The sequence below is a fragment of the Miscanthus floridulus genome, chromosome 1, assembly GCF_019320115.1.
Source record: "Miscanthus floridulus cultivar M001 chromosome 1, ASM1932011v1, whole genome shotgun sequence".
Classification (NCBI taxonomy): Eukaryota; Viridiplantae; Streptophyta; class Magnoliopsida; order Poales; family Poaceae; genus Miscanthus; species Miscanthus floridulus.
Window position 1 is genome coordinate 126819504 of NC_089580.1, and position 6421 is coordinate 126825924.

A 6421-nucleotide genomic window follows, 5' to 3' on the forward strand; every position below is an offset into this window, starting at 1 on the left:
ATGGCCAAAGGCCCGGTGAGGAAAATGATCAAAGGCCCAACAACAACCCAGCAGGCCAGCCCTCCTCTCTTAACCCCACCGCCTACCCTCTCACTCCCCAGGCGCTGCACTCTGCTCTCTCTCGCCTAGTCGCTCGCTCCCTCTCTTCTTCGCGACTCGCCGGCAAGGTGCGCCGCCGCGGGCTCCTCTCCTCCTGCCGCCAAATCCCACCTCCACTCTGTAACACCCTTGGTGTTACGCTTTAATCAAAACACTAAACCATATCATGAGCATCATGTTTATGTATTATTGCATGTGGTAAATGAGAAATTAAATTTTTTTGCACTAATTCTCGAATTGAGCTCTAATTTATTCCTTGTCCAAATACTCTCCAGCACAACTCAACTCACTATTGTCATCCTGATCCAACTCCATCTCTCGCTATTTCATCTCCTTCTTGATGCTCGGAGCATGCCTCAGCACACTCGTAGAGCAAGCCCGCATAGCACGTTTACAGTACCCTTCACTGGCATGTTTCGCGGCAACACGGCGTTCCCGCGGCGTTTTATTACCTTTAAGCAAGCTAGTTAGCCACTAACCTTACGACGCGTCGCTGTTGTGCCTTTGCTTCTTCATTCCTGCGTCTCCTGTCTTTAAAAGGACACGCCGAGTCGCCGAGCCATTCCGCTCCGCTGCTCACTTGTTTCTTCCTCTCAAATTAAGTTCTTCTGTTCTTGCCCGAGAGAGCTGCGTCTATCGATTTCTCCCCGAGCAATAATCAGCTGAGGTAGCTAGTCTGCAATTGATCTTCTCATTCTCTAATATTTTCTTGACCTGTGGTCTCCTCCCCCATTAATCCCTTGACCTGCATGAATGAACCAGCGCCCACCGCCAAGCACGTTTCACCCAAAGCACACTCCAGTCCTGATGTGCTCGTAAGTCCAAGACCACTCAAAGTCCATCATTGAATTAATTCTTTCATGACCAAAGACCACACCACCGCACATGGCACGGAGCCAGAGGACAACCCTGCCAACTCGTTTCGTGCTTCCAAACTACCTAGCTTGTCATGACCACCCACAACCAGTGCTATATATGGTTCTGCTTCGCTCCACGTAGGGCAAGCAATTGCTAAGCTCCCTGGTGTCTCTCCTCTTGCATTACCTCCGCACATTGATCACCGTAGGCGGCACTTCATTCAATTCCGAGGTAGCTAGCCTACAAGAATTCCTTCATCCTCCTTCTCTATTATTTTCTTGACCCGCGGTCTCATCTAGTATTTCTAGACCCACAGTCATGTGCAAGTCAACAAGTCCAATAGCATGATTATCCTTCTCCAATAATATCATTTTCTTCAACTCTAGAGCTCATTTGAATTTATTTATTTATTGTGAAATAAATTTTGTTAGATTCCTAAATTCATGATCTATCTGTTAGTGTAATTAGTTCGTATAGTTCAGTGATACCTTTAGGATTACTTTATTATTTGAAGATGCGTATTATTATTATGGTTATTTAGAGAATGAATTTTTGTGATGCATGGTAACTAGTGCACTTTGTTTTATTATATAGTAAATTGATATTAATAATAAGGATGCCTTTAGTTGCTAAGATAATACATGAAATTTTTCATACCTGTTTAGTGGGAATAATAGGTAACTTTGTGTATTAGTCATTAGAGTTAGCTTAGTAGCTTGGTAGATGTATTCTTATTTTAAGAGATGCTGTTGCTATATTACTAAGCATTACATCATCATCACTGCATGCATATAGAGAACGCGCCACTGGAGATCATGACCTTCGGTGAGCAGGAGTACGATGAAGTCATCGAAGAGTACGAGGAGGAGATCCTCGTACAGGAGGACGTTCCAGAGCCGCCCGTCACTGACTTTGCTGACACCATGCCCGCTGAAGGCAAGCCCCGATGCATAACCCTTATTTTGAATAATAATTGAATATATATCTATGATGTGCATTTACGTTACATGCATTTTATAGAAACTACATGCATAAATATATCTACCTATGAGTCCTATTAGTATAGGTCGAGTAGCTGCTATGCTTAGGATATCGGTAGCGTGAGTAATCTGCCGTTACTCGTAAATAGGTGATAAATATGATCACTTATGGTAAAATAGTGGAAAGGAAAATGGTGACCGGGGTAGGGATATGGTTGGGTTCTGGTGGGTGTAAAGGGTTGTGTCCTGCGGCCAACAGGGCATAGCTCAGTTACACTTTTTCCCTGTCTGTGTCAATTAAGGACCGGTCATTGCATATGGCTCTAGGTAAGTCACAGATCTATTGTCCTGAGCATATACTTGGGTATGGGCGCAGGGAAGACTTGTTGCTCTCTTATCGTGGATCCGGCTCTTTCCGGACCGACTGATGGGAAGAGGAGGTGGTGGAGGTCCTTGCACCACACTGAGTCCGGGACTCAAGATGTGGGGGCTTGGAGTCCAAGTTTGGACGGGGACCTGGACACCCGGGACAGGAGAGTGATGGGTTAGTCCTGCTTGTGCCTGGGGTACAAGCGGGGCGTGTGTCTTCGGGGCACCCAGCTGGGCACATTGATTCGTGAATCGCCGGAAAATTTGGTACGGCTTGTCTGCGGTTTAGCACCGTAGTAAGAACTTAAAGTTGAAAGGAGAAGAAATGGAACTGATTGCTCAACTCTTGCTTGAAAGTAGAACAGGTGCTTATATAGACTGGCTAGATGATAATTTAATATGGCTGATAACAATAATACATAACTAAGGACTCACTATTAGTATTGCTTTCTGCCAAAAGAAACCAGCAAGCCATATAGCTTATCATATTCCTTGGAGTCGGGAAATTATTTCTACTAGTCGGATAAGTCTTGCGAGTATAGTATGTACTCAGGGTTTATTTACCCCTGTTGCAGGTGATGCATGAGAAGTACCTTGTGTGGAGGATTCTTCTGGTGGGCTCAGACGGATCCTCGTCCCTATTGCTAGATGTTTATTTTTTTTTAAATTCCGCTGTTTATCATTCTGCACTCTGATATTTGGTATTGTAATAATGTACTTTTAAGAAACTCTGATGTATGAAATGGATAAGTATTGTAACGCGTTCTCATTATTGGATCCTTGGGAAAAATGTGGATCTTTCGGGTTCTCTCTTAGGGTGTGCCCGACGGATACCGCCCGCTATAGCTTGCTTTCGGGGTGCTTAGTGTCTGGTGGAAGACGAGTGTCTCCATAAGTGTGCTATTTTGGGCGGTTCTGCCACACACTCCAACCCGCCGCCGCAGTCCCTACCGCTCATGGTCGTGAGTCGGCGTTGCGACTCGCTCGCCACGTCGCCTCCCCACCCTACTCTCTCTTTAGCACGACTCGCTTCCCTACCGGCCACCGTACTCTCCCGACTCGCCTCCATGGCCCCAGCGGTGAGCCGCCGACGGTGGCTACCACCTCCTCACTGCCCCACACTATCGCCGATGGTGGCCACCTCCTTCTCACCACCACGCGTTGCTGCTCCTCCCTCCGACCTCGTTCTCCACTGATCTGACCTTATTCTCCGCGGATCCGTCCTCCTCATCGCTCATCCTCCGTGGATCTAGCAAAGTCGAGGTTCGGAGAGGTCAGGGATGGAGAGGTCGCGTCTGTAATAGAACTGACTAATTATACAAAATTAAGTAAGAAAATCACCTGCCAGAGCAGACGATTTAGCAAACTTAAGCCCGTATAACCTGGTAGTCCGTGAAATCACGAAGGATTTCAAACCAACTCACATACCAGCCAAGATCGTAATAAGTTTAGCGGTCACCATCATATATTACATAAAAAGTTCGCATCATAGGTACATCGTAGTTTAAACATAGTTATTACAACACGAGTTCAAATAGAAGTAGCGAAAGCCATTTGTTCAAAACCACACACACTCACGCGGAGTTCAAATACAGTGCCAGCTGATGATCATCTCCAACAAAAGCATTAGACGAGACATAAGGAATAACCATGCCCATGGTCCTAAGCATCACCCATCGTAGGATAAAGACAGTTGATACATTAGCCGTAATATATCTGCCCATCTGCAACAATTGGGAACAAAACTCTGAGTACGAGAAGGTACTCTGCTAGACTTATCCGACATAACCGAAAATAAAGTGACACCAAGGATTATAAAGGGCTTTATAGTAGGGTAGCTAACTCATTTGCAAAAAGGCATTTTTAGCATTTTAAGAACCTTTCCAAAAGCATTATGGTCAAGTTAATTATTATTAACCTATCGACTACATTTGCACCTATACTAAAGTAAGCATGTGATTAAGCAAATAATGATAACTAATGATCATTAACAACTTCCATAATGTCATATCCATTATAACTGTCCAAGTGTTCCATCAACATTACTATGCTGAAGTAACTCAAGTCAAGTGTTCACTATCCAGTGAACGATGACGATTCGAATCGATTATTAACCAGCTGGTAATTTATTCCTTACACAAACCTTACTCACCCGCTAAAGTGAGGTATCGGTCATCGAGTCTTTCGGTCTTATCATCGTGCCCCCGTGTCCTATCACACCTGCTCCGGTACAGTGCGCTGTGGGCAATCCACTCGGCCCGAATACTCTCCTAGCTTCGTGGTCGAAAGGTACGTTATTTGGCCAGCTAAATGTAAGGCATGCGTTCAACATGATCCGAGGCCCAACAATGGTCGGTCCTTAATCGATACAGACGGAAAGCACTACAGTCCAAAACCCTATAAGTCTCCGTTCGGTCTCAACTTCAATTTAACACTTAGTTATACCATGACTACATAGTTATTCAAGCAGATTCAGGTAACCACCTATAGCTCACAGGTGATAGGAAATTACCCGACTTCTACCGGTCTAAGCCAGCTAAGCATTGACTCGACTGCGGATACCAGGATACCAAAGATATAGTATAACAAAGGTAAACAAGGTATAATGCAGCAACGGTTGCAAACAACTCCTAAACGTAATGCATCAATTAAAGTAAAGCATTAATTAATAATCGTAAACCGGGGAGAAAAATGCTCCAGGGCTTGCCTCTCTCGAAGGAGCTCGGGCGGTGATCGGGGCACTCCGGAAGTTCCTCAACGTCCTCCTTGTCTACTTCGGTCACTTCTTGCGGCTGCACCTCGAGCTGCTCCTCGGGCTCCTCGGGTATGATGACCGGGCTCTCGGTTTGCGATCCTGTATGATGCAGGTGCATAAGTGCTTATGCAAAAGGTGCATCGGATGAAATGAACACAATGAATATGCTCGCATGCAAGGTAGTCAACATCATCCAAGAACATGTACTACAAGCACATGTCATTTACTGCATTCTCTTCTACTACTAATATGCTAAGTCAACACATCTCATTAAATGCTTCAAAGATACACCAAAGCTTCACTAATTTCTTAATCATGCATAAAGCAATATTTGATTAAACCCTAATTAATAATATGTTTGAATAGCAACATCTAGTTTTATAGCATAGAAAATTTTTAGAAAATTACCATAGCACAGTACTACCCTAAGTAGTCTACCATCAAATTTTTATGGCATTTGGATAAGTGGAATAGCCTACACAAAAATGACAAGCTTGGACCTAAATATGATCATGAAAATACTTTGTATTATGAAAAGTGTCAAACAACAGACTTAGTATTTTTCCTATGATCTTCATAGCCTACAATCACTGTACAAAAATTATCACATGCATGTTTTATACAAATTTTGCTCTCTAGCAAAAATAACAAAAATCAGCCATTAAAGGCACTTGAACTACACCTCATAATTTTTCTACAGGACATGCATGGCATATATTTTTACTAGAAAGTATATTACACAAGAAGAGTAACAAACTTGGAATCATATTTTTCTGATATATATAGGATTTACTAAACATTTTACAAGATATCAGCAATATCAAGAATTAAATAAAGCTCTTCATTAAAGTATCTAAAAAATGACATGCAATATTTTTATCATGTAGATCTGGTGACAAGGAACCCAGCAAAATTTGTTTCAAAAACATTTGGAGCTATTTTGAGCAAGTTATGACTTTTTGGAAACATTTAACATTTTCTGGAAAATCATTTCCTAAATCCTTTCAAAAATCAGCAGATGAAAACACTAGGTGCACCCGATGCTGTGCACCTAGACCCGAGTCAGGGCGCTGACGAGCGGGCCCCCACGGGTCAACGGCCCCCACCTGTCGGTCAGACCGAAACAGGGGCGAAGCTGACCGGCCGGCTCTCGTCGACGGTGAGCTAGCCGGCGGTGCGGTCACCACCAGCAGCTCACCCACGACGAGGCGGACGCGGTGCACCAAGAGAAGGCACGGGAGGAGCTCGGAATGGAGCTCGACGGCGCGCATGGCGGAGCGGTGGCACGGCTCGTCGGCGGTACGCCGACTCCGGCCACGGCAGGGCACGAGTAGGCGCGCACGAGGTTCGCAAGGGCAAG